Consider the following 10,626-nt stretch of genomic DNA (forward strand, 5'->3'; position numbering starts at 1 on the left):
GAACTTGTAACTACCACCTCGTTCTGTAATCACAATGATGAAGACTCCACTTCACAGAATCATTTTTTTAAATGTTAAAAAAAAATTACTTACAAGCTATTACTATAAAATTTGAATAAAAATATAATACCATTTCCCGAATTGTGCTTTCAAATGTTAAAAAAAAATTACTTACAAGCTATTACTATAAAATTTGAATAAAAATATAATACCATTTCCCGAATTGTGCGTGTCATCTATTCTGGACAGTTTTATATATTTTCCCAACTATCACTTAAATTTGGTTTGGAATTTAAATTGATCTAAAAGGCCAAAACGTAAAACTGTTTGGAACTTAAATTCATCTCAATACTTTTTGGAACATAAATTCAAACATACTGTCTAGAATAACATTTTGATTTTTTACCATGATGGCTTATTAATTAATTAAAAAATATTACATAACGTAATGGTTTATTAATAAAAAGTTTGTAATCTCATAATTAACATCAAGCTTTTCTTTGAAAAGTTGTATTAGGCCTTCACATTATTAAGCCTTTGATATATTTCCAACTTGTTCAAAAAGGTAGTTTTCCTTAATTAAGGCAATATGTTGGTTAGGTTAAATAAAACTGATCATCAAATATATATCCGCCATATTGCAGAAGGGGATAATAAAACTTCATTAAAAAATCCACGACACATGCATGTTAAGATAACTTCATAAAAAAATGCCTGATTATGTACCCAGATATAACGCTTGTATTGTTAGAGAATTCCAGTTTCCTTGGATATTAAAAGCAAAATATATACTCCTATAACAACTACATGAGTAAGACATATTTATTATTATGCATCTTAAGGTAGTAACTCGACTAGATACATCCTAGAACAACTACATATAACTGGAATAAACACATCTTTAACTTGGATGAAGATATTCCAGTGCAAAGAATAACATCTTAACTTCAGATTTATTGTGAACTTTAAGGTACTACTTTAGGTTGCTCTTATTTTAGTGAGTAAAATAGATACATTTTAACTCTACCCCAGATTCATCAAAAACTTTAAGCTAGTGCATTTATTCTACTAAGTAAAACAGATCCATTTTAACTGTAGATTAATCGATCACATTGAGTTAGTGCACTTATTCCACTGGATTTACGCTGATTTTTGCTAATATTTATTTAAAAAAAGCAAGGTCTGGTGCACATATTCCACTCGATTTACGCTGATTTTTGCTGATATATATTTAAAAGAGGCAAGGTGTGGTGCACTTATTCCACTGGATTTGTGCTATTTTTTGTTAATTTTTACTTCAAATACGCAAGGTCTGGTGCACTTATTCCACTGGCTTCATGCTGCTTTTTACTAATTTTCACACTAAAACAAGCAAGGTTCACTCTAGAGCTCAAGTGGAAGAGATGCATCACACACCTGACTGACACGATGTTTATGCTAATAAACAAGAACGACAAAAAATGGAACCCATAACCTGTTTTTTCAATTCCTCTCGATGCTCAACAGATCCAAAGGATTAATTATTCCTCTCGGCATAATCCATCTGAGACTTGAAAATATTAGTCTTGGAAGACGACTTATTTTTACCCCTTGGAAGGTTTGATAGCTCCTAAGATAACTACGCTACTATACTTTTGACGCTTGTAATTTTTCTGAGAAAGGTTCTACTGAATAAAAAGTTATAGTTGCAATGCAGAGGGTATGCACAAGAAATGCTTGATATGCAGCCACCCTGCCACTCACCTTGAGATTATTAACCTATAAGATGAGGAACATCCTCAGAGAAATACAATTTTGGTTGCAGAAAAATGTAAAAGCCATCTGGAGATAGCATCCTTAGAGAAACCCCAAGATATTTGTGGAGGAGATGCGACTGTTCTCATAAACCTACTGGATTTACTTGACAGTCTTCAACCACCAGCTTCAACAAACCATGGACAACACTAACCCCCATACCAGAGAACATGAAGACAGACTGCAATTTTTCCTTCGGAGAAATAAACAAATTGGGAAATCTAATTTCTTACAAGAAAGAGCATACATGTCTCATTGTTAAGATATATGCATCATTATTAAGATATATGCATCAGCGACATATATTTTTACCAATTTCAGAGCCAATTAAGAAAATAAGACCGCCCTTCAGAGTAATCGGAAAGAAATTCGTAAAAGCGTCCGACAAATAACAAATGTGACTTGTACAAGAGAAATCTGCAAACCTTCGTAATCACAAACCCATGAGATCGACATTTAAAAAAATAGCAGAGTCAAACTCCATAATCTGTTTCATTAAATCAGAATGGCCATTAATAAAATCTAATTGACCATAAACTGCTAATAACATAATCCACTACCATCTTCTCTGTACAATCTACTATGTATTATAGCCAAAAAGGATGACCCGAATAAATAACTAGGGACCATTTGGCCTCGCCGGTCTCAAATGTATATTTCAAAGAGCAACTCGCAATCCAGAGTCACAAAAATAAGATGACCATTGTGGTAATTCTAGATATTTTCACTATTTTTTTTAGATAAAAGAAAAATTCTTGAGAATAGACCTACATACCAATAGGATCGGTCGAATACTCAGAAGGATTACTTGTAAGAAAAACAGATCAGAGCACGGCAAATTGACTGTAATTAGCGTTTGCGATCACAAACAAACTCCCGTCGGACGGAGGAGACGAAATCAAGAATATTGCCGTCTGTTCTCTTCAGATCCGCAACGATATGGCCAGAAAATCCCGGTAATCTTCCGCATCATCTTCACAGGGAGGAAGATTCAAATCTGGCAACATTTTCCGCTCCTGTCGCTCCGGGCTTCTCCATTCCTTGTAAAGATTGAGATCAAAACCACTTTCCTGCAAGGGTTTCACATCACACGGAAATCTTCGCCAGAATTAGCATCATTGTCCACTACTACAGACGACGACGAATCGCAGTCGCTGTGGCACGGAGCGGCATCGAACCCGAACTGCTGTACAGGATCGTTTGGCCAATCCCGCACTTCAGAAACCCTGCTTCGCCTGTATTTCTTATAGATATCGTTGCCAGTCCGCAAAGCGTCTTTAGCCCCTCTATTCCGATGAGTTCTAGTGCTAATTTCGACCAACCTTGTTCCCCTGCCGTTCAAATTGAAAGCTTTCTTCGAATCATCCTGATTTCTTGGACCGCTCGAAGACTCCACGGTGCTGCTATGGCTTGTACTCTGATCGTCGCAGGGAACGGCGAAATTTGTCTTTGCCTTGGCTCCTCTCAGAGCTCTAGCAGCTTCATCGTAAGCACGAGCCGCTTCTTCGGCCGTATCAAATGTACCGAGCCAAACTCTGGCCTTTTTCACCGGATCTCTGATCTCCGCAGCAAATCTTCCCCATGGACGCTTGCGAACACCTCTAAATTTCACTTCTTTGACTGTAGATTTGACTTTCGTGACGTTTTCAACGTCATGCCAGGCATTTCTCGCTTGCTGCCTGAGCATTTTAGGGAACAGACAACCAGCTACCAGCCCAAAGGTTTAAAACAGAGAGATTTACAGATTGTTTTCCTGCAAATCTCAAAAATACAGCTTAGGTGACCGACCTAAAGACCAAACAGAAAAGATCTAACACAGTAGATTTAGATCTACTATGTTTTTCAGTATTACTCACACTTAACGATTTGAAACCCTAACCCTATGCTTTCAGCATAGCAAAAGCTAAGAACTGGAATGAACTGAAAACGTGTCCCTCCAAAGCGAACTTTTCAGGCATACAAAATGGCGGACCAACAATATGGCTTCGATACTTGAGCCAAACAACAAAAAGTTTGCCGATTTAAATATTTTTTCAAGAACACTATTAAACCCTAAGCACCGAAGAAAACAGAAAATTCGCCCTTACAAATGCGATATTTTCAGGACTGCAAAACGGCTTCAATATTTAAGCCCGATAAGATCCGCAAACTTCGCCCGATGCAAACAATTTCTCTCAATAATTCAAAGTTCGGGCTAAACAGCGGGATTTCAGCCCGGCAAAGCTTCAAGAATTCGAAACTTTATAAATAAGACCACAGCCAAACAGCAGAAGAGGCAAATACCAGATCAGAAATCTCCACAATAATCTTCAGAAAACAGAAGATTCGTCCCTGCAATAGCGAATTTCTCAAGAATGCAGAACGGCTCCAATATTTAAGCCCCGATGACCTCCAAATACTTCCCCGATTAAAACATTTTTTTCAAGCCTACGAAGTTCGGGCTAAACCGAACGATTTAAGGCCAGACGAGCACACCGCATAAGGAGTTCGGGCTAAATATCAGAGGCCGATCTCAGAAGATAATTAACACAAAAACTGCATCCTTCTCGCAATCAAACGATCGGGAACGCCTTTAAATACGGCATCGATATGGAAACCTCCGTTTGTATGCAAAAATCAACCAAAACCGTGGTCTTGGTTCGCAGATTTTGAAACCCTCGGGGGCTGGATATCTGGAAACTCGGCGGCCGAGCTTTAATAAACGCGGCGGGAATCAAGTCGCAGACCTGTTAAAAGAGGCGTGCGAGAAATAGGGAGAAGCGGAAGGCTGAGGGTCGGTGCACAAATTGCGTGAAAAAATTTCAAAGGTCGGTTTGCATATATTATCTTTTTCCCTGCATTTTCATTGTTTAATAAATTACTTGGTGTTTTTTTGGGGTTATTTGGGAAATTTTAATAAAGTTTGATTACCCACCGACTTTCAAAACAAGTAAGAGTTTAGGAGGAGGTTGGATACAATTATTAATCCAACCTGCCAATGGGATAATGCCAGGGTGTGGCGAGCAATTTATTTATTATGTCAGGTGCAATAAGTGTTTGGGTTAGGTGTAAATTTGTGGTGATTTTGATGAAAGTGTGTTTTTATTGATAATATTTTATACAATTAAAGATGAAGATTAAAAAGTTGTTCCCAAAACTTTATATTTTATCAAAAATTATTGGAATAAGTTAAATGATATGAAATTTTGATTAAATTTTTTACACAATGAGAGAGACACATTTAAATATATAACATATTTGTGATTAGGATGGTTGAATTTTTTATTAAATAAATTATATGGAAGCTTTGAAATGTTCAATATTTAGAGTGGAAACGTATGTCATACATTTTGAAATGGCCATTTCATTCATCATCATAAATAAATGAACCATTAAAAAGAATATTTAAATGAAAGAAAATTATTAAATAAGGGGTATGATAAATAAATAAAATAATTATAGATTTATTGTAAAATAATAATAAACATGTTTAAATGAAAATATAATATAAATGGGAAGGACATAAAAAAAAATGGGAAAGGTCACAGAATTATATAGGAGGAAAATTGAAAGAAAATAAAGGCTTTAACGATAAAAAGGTTTCTTAGGATTAATTCACAGCTTTTGTCAGTTGAAGTTTTTTTATTAGTTCTAGCTTTGAGCTCTCTCTTTATTCTCTCTTTCATACTCTTGCACACTTAAGAGTCTCTTGGAGTATTGTGGCATACTTTGGATTTGGAGAAAGAAGGCAAAGGAAAAGCAGGAAAACGCAAGGGGATAGTGGGATCAACAGCGACAGTGGGATTGTTTTGCTGGTATCGACTTGCATGTATGATTTCCTTGCTAGTTTTGGCATGCACGGTATATGCATGTGGTTATTTGGTTATGATTTCTCATTAGCATGGAGGATTGTCTAGATTGATAGTGGTTTTGCCTAGCCTTGTCATTTCCTGGATAGCCATGGTGTTGTGGGTTTCCCACTTGATTGTTCTGATTGGTGCTCATGCTCCTTCTGGTTGTGGGTTGAGTTACTAGGCCTCGAAACCTTGGTTGGACAAACGCTCTGGAAGCCCTAGGACAGCTTGAGTTGAGTTACTAGTCCTAGAAGCCTTGGTTGGACAAACGTTATGGAGCCCTTGTTGGGTTGAGTTACTAGTCCTGGAGCCTTGGTTGAACAAATGCTCTGGAGCCCTACAACAATTGTGGGTTGAGTTACCAGTCTTGGAGTTGGGTTGGAACAAACACTCTGGAGCCCTGGACAGCTTGGGTAGAGACCGATATGGTGATGGTTAGTGATGTCCGACCATGAGGTGGAATCACTGGTTGAGGGTTAAGGTGGTTTGGCCTCTGGAACCCTGGTTTGGTTTTGCTTGGTTTATTCCATGAGATCCCACATTCATGCTTGGAATATGGCATGGGGGTGATTGGATGAAAGAGAGATTCAATTCAACACAATCTATGGTCAGGTGGTACGTGGAAGTCCTTGACTTGATTAGTGTTTGCATATGTTAATAAAAGCTCTTTCCTCTTATATTTCATGAGTATTTACACTTGTTATTACATGGCTTTGATGGTTGTTCTATCATTGTTATTATTATGGTTGTATGTTGGTTATGAGAATGGTTTTATGACAGATTCTAGTTATGTCTCTTATCATGTTTTGATTGGTAAACGAATGGTTATTGAAAGCATGACGTGATAGATGTTACTGCATCTATTATGAGTGGGAATTAGACCTTCTTGATGATTCTCATATAAGACTTATCAAACCTCTATGTTCAAATAGGCATTCATGACCTGTAGATTACATGTTCGCCATATGTTTGATGAAATCACTGTCATGGTTAGGCCTGTTAGGTCAAGTCCTTGATCAAGTTTTGTGTTAGAGGATTTTTCCTTGTGTCATTTATTATTCTGGAAAGTCTCATCAAGTTATGGGCAGTAGTTTAGAGACTAGCCCTGATAAAGTGGCTCAAATTCTAAGGTTGCATGCTCAAAACTAGGAACTTTGGACTACATTCGCTAGGATGCAAGGTTATCCAAGCGACTAGAGGGTTACAGTAGTTGGATTTCCTTGTTATGCAAGCAATTGGGAGACCAGATCACTAAAAAATTGTACAAAATCTGAGGGTAACAGATGTCCAAGTTTTCAATTCCAATGACAAATCTCCTCCAGTTTAAGCCTTTCCATGCACTATATTCTTTTTTTGTCTAGTCTTATCATGTTGGGAAGCATCTCCTATCACTACGCATTATGCACATGATTTTAGGATATCTCCCTTTTGGTTTTGAATTTCTCAATTGTATTTTTTGGATTGATATTGTTACTCAAAGAATATGGATAAAAACATTAATTTTCTGTTGTTGTTGTCATGGTTTTCCTAGTAACAAGTGAGCAACATAACCTGTGTATTAATTTGCTTTCTTCAGTTAATACAAAAACCTCTACCTAGCTTACTAAAGAAAATGTTGATAAATTAATAAATTATAGAATAATGAAAGCTCAATTATAGAGAATAGTACAATTTGAATCATTTTATGGTTAAAAACATGTGTTTCTTCTTGGGATTATAAATTTAAATTAGAGGTGGGTAGAAGTACATATATTTGCATAAATTAAATAGTAAAATCATTACATTAATTTGATGTCCATCTAGGTCATGACCTTCAAAAATAATTATATGGCATGGATAGCCATGGAAATTTGTAAGAATATTATTTTTATTAAAATAATAACAATACCAATAATTGAGTATGATTGTGTGTTATGACAACAAGTTGTGAGATTATCAAACTTTTGTTAATGTTGAAACCTAAGTTCAAAATCAACCAAGTGGAAGTAGATAGGGCCAAAAACATATTTAAAGAGTGATTGCAACGACACAAACAAAAGATAATAGAGAAGAAAGGTGGGTCTATAACTAGTAGCTAACCCTTTTATACAATCTATGCAAAGAAAAGGAGTATTAATGCATAATGTAATCATGATGTGGACTTATGCCATTGCAAAGATGGTATGTGACATTAAATACATAACAACCATAAGCAAAAGATGACCCACAAGGTTTGATATTGAAACCACTTACCATGTCAATGTAGGAATGAGGGAGGATGCTACCACATCAACTTGGCGACTTGCACCCCAAAGCTAACTTTTGGATCCATAAAGCTTTTGGTATAGGTAATGTCTTATAAACCATCTTCATCTCATAATTGTTATGCATGTGGTATTATTCAAAATGCATAGACACATAATGATGATGTTAACACACACAATTGAGAACATGAGACTTGATGTGGAATGATGTCGCAACATAAGAATATGTCATTGCACAGATAACATGTAAGATCAGAAGAATAACAACCACTTACCAAGTACAATCAACAAGGCATGAGACCAAAATGATTAGTGGCGTTAGTAACTAACTGAGGTTGGATGTTATCACATCAATTTAAGGACTTGCACCCCTTAGCAAAGCTTTTACTTCAAATAATGTTTTCTTTTTTCTTTTCCTTTTCTTTCAGCTAAAATACATAGAAATTGTATTAAAATAATATCATGGCTTCCCCATACAACATGATTATACAATTTAGATAGATAAGTCTAAAACTAGGGATTCAAAAATTCCAAAAAATGTGAAGAGTTCACTAACCAATTGAGTTGTTCTAATATTTTTTTCCACAAAAATAAAATGCTTGTAACTATATGACCTAATCTAGTTGTCTAATAAGGATGTTGTTTTGCAAAACAAAAAGCCTAGATTTTTAATGAAAATCATGTCTATTGTGGGCTTCTTGTTTGGCATCTTCATTGCATTTCAAAGTTGCATTCTCACAAAACCATCTCCCTTAGTTTTGTTGCTATTTATCTTCCTCATTAGTAGTTGCTTTGATAGACCTTGTAGAAACCTTTTAAAGAGATATCATTGAATAAGAATTATTTCTAAACTCATTATCAAATGACATTGCATGTTCTAGTTAACAATGAGCTTCCAATTTGCCTGTCTTAAATAGCCACCCTTGCCTTCAATTCAACATTCCTAAATATTTGGACTTCAAGTTGGGAAGACACTCTTATTTAGGTATGTTTGTTACCTAGAGATCCTCTTATTGATGTGAAATCATTCGTTGAACATGCCAAAGATTTGTTATTTCACAAGGCGCACAGTGACTAGTATGATAATACCCCTCTATGTAAAAACTAAAATAGAGTCAAAACAAACATTAGTTACATGTCCCCTAAGCTCGAGACTGATTATGTTGATATCCACTATGAGCTTCTAACACCATGTCTTGATGAAGCTTACAGGCAGAGCAAAAGTTACCAAACCAAATGAGAAATGGATGCCAAGGAATACCATAACATCCCACCTATGTCAGACAACACCATCACATCAAACGTTAATTTACTCATTCAACCAAATAAGGAAGAATATTTAGAGAGTAATGATGTGGCAGGGGGGGGGGGGGGGGGGGGGGTGCTAATGTGGGATAATTGAAGGTCTGTCTCATTTGAATTAATGAGTTGTGTCAATCATTTGTCTAAGCCATGTGCATGCTAATTCTAATGTTTGAGCAGTCCCCACTTTTGCTTAACACTTATAGTGGTAATGACACTCATATGTTTTCAATTGTGTTTGAGGATCTAAGCACCTGGACTCAACAAACTTGGGTTCTTCTATATTATTTGAATTTGATAAATCAATAAGGCTCTAGTTATGTTGTAATATTCCAAATAGGAATTTTACAGAGATAATCAAAGACATGCACAGAAATAACAACACAATAAATTTCAGCAAACACCCATGAACAGAAAAATGCTCTGCAACACCAAAATGGTCAATTTTATTATAAGTAAACTATTGGAGTACAATAAATTGGAAGGAGTGCACATGGGCTTGCTCAAGGCAAGCTACAAGCCCCAGGTGATCAATCTCTCAATACCCAACTGCTGCAATAGTTTGTTCCTCCAGAAATCTGCGTTGGCCCAGTTTTTCTACATTGTTGGCTGACTTGGCCCCTTGATTTGGCCCCTCAAAACTGCCCAGAAAATTCTTTAAATTTAGGGTTGTGATACTTGTCAAAAACCCAGAAAAACCTACAAAGGGTTTGCTTTGGTTTTGACCCTCCAAATTCAACCCCAAATAGCTTGGCCCTCCTCAAATACCAAAACGCTCCACCTGTAGCATAAATGATGAATTGCTGCTCCAAAATGCTAGCAATCTCCCCACAATCTCCCTCTAAATGAAATCCTAGCAGCTCAGCCCCTAAATCCTCCAACCGACACCCCACACAACAATCACCCAAGAAGAATTGTGCAGGCCTGTGAGGGATGACACAGTAGCAAGCTTCAACAATTCGTACAGCAGTGAGGGACTCCCTTTTGCCTCCCAAAATCTCCCTCCTTTGGCTGGAATCTGACCAAGAACACCCCTGCAGCAATAAAGACTCCAATTTTTGGCACCAATTCTCCCAATGACTGCGTGGCCTCTCCCTCTGCGTCCCAGCTGAACTAGAATAGCGTGTACTTGTGTGATGTCCCTCTCCCAACCTCCAAAGCAAGAGAAAATCCTTCCTAGGGTGGCACTCGAAGTCCCCCGAAGAAAGGTTGAGCTTCACTCCTTGGGAAGCTCTTGTGCTAAGCAGCACTTGTAACTCAGCTAAACAGCTAGAGTGACAATCAATTATCAAAATGTCAAAAGCCCCAAAATGATGTCTCTTCCTTCTATTTATCTTTGTTGCCCCCTTTCTCTCCTTGTGGGCCCCACCAATTCGACCTCCTTCTCCCTAGCTCGATTTTCCTAAGGGATTTGAATTTCCCTTTTTGGGTGGCCCCCTACATCCCACTACCAA

General features: G+C 36.9%; 1 pseudogene; it reads right to left on the minus strand.

Annotated features, from left to right (window-relative positions):
- Positions 1–2,249: 2,249 nt before the first annotated feature.
- Positions 2,250–4,605, minus strand: LOC149173436 (ethylene-responsive transcription factor 3-like; annotated as a pseudogene).
- Positions 4,606–10,626: the final 6,021 nt, after the last annotated feature.

The sequence above is a fragment of the Pinus tabuliformis genome, chromosome 4_2, assembly GCF_031772625.1.
Source record: "Pinus tabuliformis cultivar Carrire ecotype Pingquan chromosome 4_2, CPIR1, whole genome shotgun sequence".
NCBI lineage: Eukaryota > Viridiplantae > Streptophyta > Pinopsida > Pinales > Pinaceae > Pinus > Pinus tabuliformis.